This window comes from Bos javanicus, chromosome 2 (genome assembly GCF_032452875.1).
Source record: "Bos javanicus breed banteng chromosome 2, ARS-OSU_banteng_1.0, whole genome shotgun sequence".
Lineage (NCBI taxonomy): Eukaryota > Metazoa > Chordata > Mammalia > Artiodactyla > Bovidae > Bos > Bos javanicus.
The window spans coordinates 17,035,155-17,044,989 of record NC_083869.1 but is presented as its reverse complement, the minus strand read 5'-3'; the positions used below and the strand labels follow the sequence as shown (position 1 = coordinate 17,044,989).

At 42.9% G+C, this 9,835-nt stretch overlaps 1 non-coding gene across 1 annotated transcript; it reads right to left on the bottom strand.

Annotated features, from left to right (window-relative positions):
• Positions 1-9,128: 9,128 nt before the first annotated feature.
• LOC133236137 (U8 small nucleolar RNA) lies at positions 9,129-9,264 on the bottom strand. The gene has a single exon (XR_009732758.1). It is a non-coding gene; the product is annotated as a U8 small nucleolar RNA (small nucleolar RNA).
• Positions 9,265-9,835: the final 571 nt, after the last annotated feature.

Genomic DNA, 9,835 nt, shown 5'->3' with positions numbered 1-9,835 from the left:
AACCTGGAGATATATATATATGTAACTGAAAAAAAGAAAGAAATAGAGGCTATTAGCAAATTCAAGAGTTGAAGAGAAGGTGAATGAATACATTCAGGTTGAAAGCATTCTGAAAAAAAAGTTTAAGGAGCTCCTTGATGAACTATCTTTAAAAATCACTGAAGGACATGAAGATAACTCTTCCCCTAAAACTAACAAACTGGATGCCATTGACGTCGCCAGTTTCCTGTCCCGCAGAGCATTTGCTTTTTGTATTCTGCATCAAACTGCTACTCTAGATCCCTGCTCCTTGTCCAGGCTGTTACAACTGTTAACCAGCCTTCTATACAACCTCACTTCTGAGTGATGCTCAACTTACATCCTGCGGGGAGGCATAACACCCTTGATAACTCTTCTCCCAAAGCCCCAGGTCCGTTAACATAATCTTGTGACAGTAAGTTGTTAAATTGTAGGGAGGAAGAGAAGACAATTTTCCATGTCTGTATAATTTATAATTCATAGAATTTTCTCTCCTAAAAGGTGCCATTGCTACTGCTTGTTTTATACATGACAAAAGTGAGGGCCAATGAAAATAAATCCCTTGGTCAGTATCACAAAAATAATTAAGAGTGGAATCAGGACTGGAAATGATGTGTTTAATTCCCAGTTCAATCTGATGACTTCAACTCCACCTTGGAGGAAATTTTCCAACACATTTTTTTTTTTCCCAAGCTCCTTAAAAGTTATCTGCAGCCATTCTTGGTTTTGCAGCAGCATTCGATGGTGGTGCCACTGAACCAATACAATGCTGAGGTGAAGGAAAGAGAGACAGCCTGGGAGTGATGGAGAGGCATTCCTCATAGATGAGGTGGAAGGGACCGGAATAAAGAAACCAGCTGTGTTAGTGGCGGCTCCTCCGTCTCCTCGGAGAAGACTCAGGAAAGCCCAACTCAAATACTCACTGGACCTATCTCTGAGGTGTCCTCAGAGATGCTGTTATCTATTTTAATCTATTTTAAACAGAATATTTTTTTGAAAGTATATTGCAGCAGGGCTTCCCTGGTGGCTCAGTGGTAAAGAATCTGGCTAACAATGCAGGAGACACAGGTTTGATCCCTGATCTGGGAAGAGCCCACACACTACGGAGCAACTAAGCCCATGTGCCTGAGCTGACCAACTACTGAGCCTGTAGGACCCAGAAGTCACAACTACTGAACCCATGTGCCACAGCTACTGAAGCCCTCGCACCCTAGAGCTCATGCTTTGCAACAAGAGAAGTTGCTCTACTGAGAAGCCCACATAAAGCAACTAGACGGTAGCCCCTGCTTGCTATGACTAGAGAAAAGTCCAACAGCAATGAAGACCCAGCACAGCCAAAAACACTAGAAGAATAAAATAAAAAAGTATACTGTAAACAAATATGCCACCTTATAGCCAGAGCATGATTAGGAACATGGAGAGCACACGGTTCTCGAAAAACACCCAGAAGTGGTACAGCATGCCGAGAGAGAGATGCAGTCTGGATCGAGGAGGAGATACTGGACTTGAGGTGGCGCTAGTGGTACAGAACCCACCTCCAGTTCAGGAGATGTAAGAGATAGTCGGAAAGATCCCCTGGAGGAGGACATGGCAACCCGCTCCAGTATTCTTGCCTGGAGAATCCCAGGGACAGAGGAGCCTGGGGAGCTACAGTCCGTGGAGTCACAAAGAATCGGACACGACTGAGCGGCAGCACGCACGCACCTTGCACTTGAGAGAAGCCAGCCTGAATACAGACTGATTAGCCGTGAAAAAGTGGTCATGGGTACCAAGCAGAGAATGAATTATGGGGCTGTGTGGAGAGAAATGGGCTCAGGGCAGATTTATTACACTCCATTTCCACTCTGCTAGCAGGCTGCACAGAGCCTCTGAGGTACAGATTTACTCAGGATTGAAATTTTACATCCTGGGACACTATCTCAAATAATCTAATTTGGTGAGATGAGAAAATCATATCTCATAAAACTATCATCCCTTTTCAAAAGCCCATATAAAAGTTTACAGGCTGTTGAGGTATCTAGCCATGGCACAAGCTTCTATTATAGGCGACATGAAGACAACGAACTTAAAATTATTTTAATAAGAAATGCTACTGCTCGCTGTGCGTGGTTTGTTTTTTACGACCTGAACTTCATAAATTTTCATAAGGTGTCTTTATTGTCAGACTTGGGGAGCTGCCGTGTCACTGTTGCTCAGTCAAAGCTTTTTAAAATAAAAGAATCTCAACCTGAGTGTGATATTATACCTGATATTATGATAGCTGACCCCACACCTACTTCCAGCAACATTCTTGTCTTCTATGCAAATGTCAAAATATATCCCCCTTCACTGTGAAATGGGTTATCTGTTTGGCCATTATACATGTAGGAGCAGGCTGCCCTAGTAGGAAGGGACCTTGACTGTCCTCTACTAATTCTAGATGGAAGAGAAATGATGCTCAGGACTACACACACACACAAAGAAAACCTATGCCCAGTAACTTCTTTAGGACTTGTGTGTGGGTATCTTTCAGGGGTTGGACAGAAGAGGAAGAAAGAGAGGTGGCTACTTCCGAATAAGAACTACTATCATCTTCTAAGAGCTCATTATGTTTGTGGTATAGAATCAGCACTTCATATTCATTATTTCACTGAGTCCTGCAATCCTAGGAAATGTAGAATAGCATGCCTATTTTACAGGACATGAATCTTCAGCTTGGAGATGATTATCATTTGCCCAAAGTCATACAGCAGGGACTCAATTTAGATGTGTCAGATCACAAACACAGCTTTATTCCAATGTCACCTCTCAATATTGTTTCTCATCAATATCATTCAGTATTCTTGATTATTCAGGAGAATACTATGAAGAGGAAAAGAACTTCAGAAAACCTTGGAAGGAAAAAGACATTTTACAGTGTATTGGAGCGGAATAGGGGCTTCCCAGGTGGCAGTAGTGGTCGAGAACCCGCCTGCAATGCAGGAGACAGGGGTTCGATTCCTGGGTCGGGAAGATCCCCTGGAGGACAGCATGGCAGCCCACTCCAGCATTCTTGCCTGGAGAATCCCATGGACAGCGGAGCCTGGCGGGCTACAGGCCACTGGGTCTCAAAGAGTCAGACCACAACTGAAGCAACTTTGCATGCATGCATGGACCAGAATGAGCCCCTGAAAACTGCCTGGGCAAACTCTTCATTTTACTGAGAAGAAATGGCAAGGTGGTCACAGGACTAGTGCTGGGTCACACAGCTGGTTAACATCAGGAGCAGGATTTTCTCCTCATCATACCTACCACCAGTGCTGCTGAAGGCAACACACATAGCTGAGTTGATAAAGGAGTTACACAAAAAGTGACTTTCCCCATCTCTAATATTGGGCACTTTTTTCTACCTCATCCTCTTTAGCACCTTCTGCTCTTCCCCTGGAATAGAATGAATATGATAGGTACTTAGGATGTGATTAGAACTGGAAAGGCAAGGCCAGGAGAATAAAGAGTATTCCAGTATTTTTCCTCTTAGGTCCTTAACTTGAGGATAAAATTCCTCCTAGATATTTCTCTTGGGAACAGGATGAAATAAGAGGAGTAATCAAATACTCAGTCAACAGATACTGCTGCTGCTGCTGCTAAGTCGCTTCAGTCGTGTCCGACTCTGTGCGACCCCACAGACAGCAGCTCACCAGGCTCCTCTGTCCCTGGGATTCTCCAGGCAAGAACACTGGAGTGGGTTGCCACTTCCTTCTCCAATGCAGGAAAGTGAAAAGTCAAAGTGAAGTCGCTCAGTCGTGTCTGACTCTTAGCGACCCCATGGACTGAAGCCTTACCAGGCTCCTCTGTCACGGGATTTTCCAGGCAGGTGTACTGGAGTGGGTCGCCATTGCCTTGTCCGCAACAGATACTAGAATTCACTATTTCTAGATAATCAGTCATTAATTGGATGACTAAGGATCTGCTTTCAAAGAGCTTATGTCTAGTGAGGAAAAAATCAATACAATCAGTACAAACTAACTGTTAAAATCTAATGTTGCAAGCACCATGAGAGACACAAAAAATACGATATGAGAACATGAAAAGATCATCAAGGAGTTTAGCTCAGATATGATGAGTACTCAGGAAAGCCTATGGGAAGTCACTGAGGATGAGCACCAGGCTTGACCTTCATGTAAGGGGCAGAAAAACAACTGCAGAATTCTGGCTAGGAGGGGACACACAGGGATCTTGGGCCTTTTGGCTGTTAAATGATAGTGTTCTGGCACATAGTGAAAGTGAAAGTCTCTCAGTCGAGTCCGACTCTTTGTGACCCCATGGACTACACAGCCCATGGAATTCTCCAAGCCAGACCACTCAAGTACGTAGCTGTTCCCTTCTCCAGGGGATCTTCCCAACCCAGGGGTCGAATGAAGGTCTTCAGCATTGCAGGTGGATTCTTTACCAGCTGAGCCACCAGGGAAGCCCTGGCACATAGCAGATACTTAATACAAGTAATGTGCTTAATAATCTGGGGCAAAAAGACATCGTAACTATCCTTTCACATCTCTTCTACCTTTTTTCTTATATGTCCCCCTCCACTGCCTATAGTTAAATGGTTTATCAATAGTGCCAAGAAGGGCACTGATGGCAGTGATCAACCCATTCCAGTTTCCGTGCAGTGCCAGATCTCCTTTACCGCTGTTTCTTTCTTTTTTAAAATGCTACTTGCAGCTACCCTTAGGTATGTTTTTTATTTACTTATTTGGCTGTGCTGGGTCTTAGCCGCAGCACATGAAATCTTCAATGTTCATAATGGCAAGTGGGGTCCTTAGCTGCAGCACGTGGGATCTTTTTACTTGTAACATATGAACTCTTAGTTGAGACATGTGAGACCTAGTTCCTTGACTAGGAATCGAACCCATGCCCCCTGCACCGGGAGCACAGAGTCTTAGCCACTGGACCACCAAAGACGTTCCCATTTTTTTGTTGTTGTTGTTTCTGGTGGCTGGTCTTCTCACCCACTGCACACTGACAGCTGGAGCGAGCATGACACTTCAAGGCCATTACGGGACAGTTGGAATCCTTAGAAAGTTCTTCCCGTGTTGATTTCAAACCTGCCTCCTTACCATCCTGCCCACTGAATCTGGTTGTGGCTGCTGGAACTTTGGAAAAATGAATCTACTCTGTGCACGTCATCCCTTCAAGTGTTTGCAGACAGCCGCCACCTCTGTTAAAAGCCGCCTATTCTGGCGCCAGCCGGCACTAAAGGAGGCTGGGAAACAGCGGTCATGGGGGTGGGGCGGGGGCTCACAGAGATTCTGCTCCGTGCCTTTCTTCATGCTGGGCTGCTGAGAGTGGCTTCACCAGTGCTGAAATCGTGCTCCTAGTGTCATCATAAGAACCTGACAGAAAGAACTGGGCTAGTCTGAGAGGCCTCGGGTGCGGCACCACCTTCCCAACTAAGCACGCGCCCCAGAGACAGTTCAAACTCCATCCTGCGGAGGGAGGGCCTCTCCAACAACCACCCCGATTAGCCAGAAGGAACAGTTCAGAGGTTGCCTTTTAATTTTTTTCCCCTAGTGTTAGAAAATAAACTGCCACAAGACAAATAATTACCTCTGGAGAAGACCTATAACACTGCCATCTCCCATATGCATAATTCCCGTTCTCATCTAATTTGATCGGTGATATCATTTTCCAGGTAGGTATATCTTTTCACCACTCACTCACCTTCAACAAACCTTGCTGCCTTAAGTTACCAGTGAGCTTTTCTTATCGTTGAGGAAGGAAGTGGTCATCTAGGAGGGCTGCGTCAGGCTGGATGCAGGGCTCCATCATAACACGATCTTGCAATGAGAAGATGTTAAACCTAACCCTCAATCACTCCCTGGGGTTCTATAGATTTTGTTTTTCTAAAAAAAAAAAAAAAAAAAACAGGTTATTTGGGACTTCCCTGGTGGTCCAGCGATTAAGAATATGCCTGCCAATGCAGAGGAGGTGGTTTGATCCAGGTAAATCCCACAGGCTGAGGAGCAACGAAGCCTGTGTGCTGCAGCTACAGAGCCCATGTGCCACAACCACTGAAGCCCCAGAGCCCAGAGCTCACGTCCCACAGTACGAGAACTTGTTGTGGAACTACAATGAGGAGCCCAAACTGCACAAGGAGTAGCCCCTGCTCGCTGCAAATAGAGAAAGTCTGAAATAACGAAGACCCAGCACAGCCAAAAATTACATAAATAAAATTAAAATTCAAAATCCATTTAGCAAGACAGAACACTATTGGTGGCTTTTAAAATAATCAGCAATAGAGTTGTTCATCATCTTTAATGTCACTTTCACTATTTTATACAGTTTCTTTATTATTTTATACAGCAACATTAAAACATTCTATAATTTGCATTTTTAAATGGGTCTATTGAAGTACACACACTGAAGACTCAAAACTACTACCCAAACACAGTAAACATTTTTCTGGCTTTAATTCTTGATAATTCAGAAACATTTCAAGAAATCAGATATTTCTAAAGACCAGATTGCCTATTCCCCTGCCAGCCAAGGGTACATTATACTGTTCCTTTGCCAATGCAGTGTAAGAAGACAGTAGATCCGAGAGCCTGTGAACTTCTCAACAAATTTAAACCTTGCTTAGGCAAGGAGGCAAGAAAGACTTCAAGGGTATGAAGGGCTTACAGGGGTCCTTCTGCCAGGACAGTGGTAGTTTGAACATGTGCCATCACGTCCGCATACTTGGCACAGTCATCTGGCCTCTACCTGGCAGTTGTGGAAGAGGGTGGTGGACAAGAAGAGACCAGAGAGAAGGAGCCTGTGTTTCCCACCAGAAAACCACAAGGACAGGGGAAGCGGCATTCCCAGGAGGCAAAGAAGGGAGAGGCCTGGAGCTGTGCAAGGGGAGAGACACTGCTGACATTCAGCAGTCGTGGTGGTCTCTGTATCGACCACACGGTCACCACACTCCAGGTGGTTACCACAGCCCCTGGGGTTGTCTGGAGCACCATAGAGACCTGGCTAGAGAACTCCGCCAAAGCACGACTGTCATCTGGGGAACAGGGGAGAAATTCTGGCTCCAACACCTTACCTCCCATCATTTCTTTTTGGACTTTGGAGGGTTACGTTTGGACCCTGGAATCTGAGTATTACAAGTGAGCTCACAGGGATACTGAGGTGGTGGCCAGTGGTCCATATCACCATGGAGAATCACAGTGGATGAAAACCTGTGGGTAAAGGCCAGTGGGTAGCCAATGAGAGAACACAGCCTGGTTCTCTAGAATTCACACATGACAGACTCCACACGGATGGCTCACAGCAGTGGTTAATGCAGCGTGGAGGGACAGAGCTGAGCATATTTCACTGGACTTCACTTAGAGCCACAGTAATTCTGATAAGCATCCCAGGTTGAAACTAGTGCTCCTCTAGAAAATTAGTACTGATTTCCAAGTGTGGTCTGTGAATCAACTGTGATTCTTATAAAATATTTGGATAAAAAGTTTAGATTCCAGAGTTTGGGATTAATATATACACACTATTGTATATAAAACAGGTAAACAAAAAGGATCTATTGTATAGCATAGGGAACTATATTCAATATCTTATATAAGAATCTGAAAAAAATATATATGTGTGTGTGTATATATATATATAAACTGAATTGCTTTGATATATACTTGAAATTAATATAACATTATAAATTAACTGCACTTCAATTTAAAAAAAATATTTGTATTCCTGGATCCTACCCTCAGACTTCTGAGTCAGAAACTTCAAGGATGAATTCCAGGAATCTGCATTTTTTGCAAGCTCTCCAGGCTTTCTCTCATGCTAAAAGTCCAAGAGTCACTGCAATAGAGAGGTCTTAGGACCAGCCTGGTGGCTACATGTTGGGGACACAAGAAGAAGGCTACACAAAAGAGAAACAAGACTAAGATTTTACCTTCCACACTCTGAGTCTTGACACTTATTTCTGTGGAAGTGAGACTGAGCATGAAGAATCATACATGTAGTAATTAGGTATATACAGACTTAAACTCTTCGGTAAGTTCACCAATTGTAGTTCACCAATTATGTTTTTTTCTTGCTAATTATTTTGTTGTCTAAATTCCAATACAGAAAATCCAATTCAGGTCTTAAAATAAATGTCTGTGAACCCAGGAGGATCCAGGTGACTATTCAACTACAACTTGGGTGCCTGAGAAGAGACTGTCCTTGAATGAGTCCGCCCTGGTTACACAGACACTGGTTATATAACCTGGCTCCTGTACCTGGATCTCGCTCTGATTTGGGTCACTTCCAAACATTCCAGGTTTACACATGCATACAGGGTTCACAAAGCACATTCATGCAGAAGCAACGTTTTAAGTCACTTGGTCTTTCCAAAAATCTAAAACCCAAGTTATATATTTTGTTGTTAAAAAATCTGCCTGCATTTCACACAGTTACATGTTTTCAAGAGTTCCTGTAGTGCTTACAATTCCACCTCTGTTCTCCCTTCCATTTCATTGTTCTCCTAAAGTCAACAAGGAAAAATAGACAAGTGAACAAAGACATATTTAATTTTAAAAATAAGAAGTCAGTTTCAAACCAAAGGCTCAAAAATCAGAGTTGCAGAAATTCTCTTGGCAAAGAAATGAGTGTATCTATGAAGTAGTTGATATTAGTTATTAAACTGTATAATTTATAATAATGGCTAGCTTTGTGAGTGCTGTAGAACTGCATGTAGTTCTGTAGCAAAGAACTTTGCTAAGTGTGTTATGTGTATTATCTCATTTTTACCTGACAACAATCCCTTTAAAGTTTCCTTTATTGTCTCCTAGACTTGGGAAACTAAAGCACAGATATGTTGATTAACTTGGTCAAAAATCACACAGCTAATGACTGGAGAAGCTGGAATTTGTGTTCACAAAGTCTGACTACAGAAGCTGAACTTAACCATTAGGCTATACTACTTCCCACCTTCAACAGTGTAACAAGTGTGGGAAGTTTTGTTTAATCATCAGCCTCTCCAAATATTATTAAAGACCATGCATAACAACCAACTGATTAAGGTAAAATCATCTCATATATATATAATCAAAATATACTGCTGCTTATATACAGGTATGTTTAGGTATACACAACCAATAGCATTTTATGCTATTCCTATTCTCAGTATCATAATTTTCATGACATACAAGGTAATACCTCTCCCTAAGACTGCAAGGGAGCTTTCCCACCTCTAAAGTATCAAATAACATTCTATTCTGCCCTCCAAGAGGAGGAACAGGTAAGGATTATCCTACCTGACGCTTATTTAACTTATATTCTACCTGATGCTTATTTAACTTATATGCAGAGTACATCATGAGAAATGCTGGGCTGGATGAAGCACAGGCTGGAATCAAGATTGCTAGGAGAAATATCAATAACCTCAGATATGCAGATGATACCACCTTTATGGCAGAAAGTGAAGAACAAAAGAGCCTCTTGATGAAAGTGAAAGAGGAGAGTGAACAAGTTGGCTTAAAGCTCAACGTTCAGAAAACTAAGATCATGGCATCTGGTCCCTTCACTTCATGCCAAATAGATAGGGAAACAATGGAAACAGTGAGAGACTTTCTTTTTTGGGCTCCAAAATTACTGCAGCTGGTGACTGCAGCCCTGAAATTAAAAGACGCTTGCTCCTTGGAAGAAAAGCTATGACCAACCTAGACAGCATATTAAAAAGCAGAGACATTACTTTGCCAACAAAGGTCTGTCTAGTCAAAGCTATGGTTTTTCCAGTAGTCGTGCATGGATGTGAGAGTTGGACTAGAAAGAAACCTGAGTGCCAAATAATTGATGCTTTTGAACTGTGGTGTTGGAGAAGACTCTTGAGAGT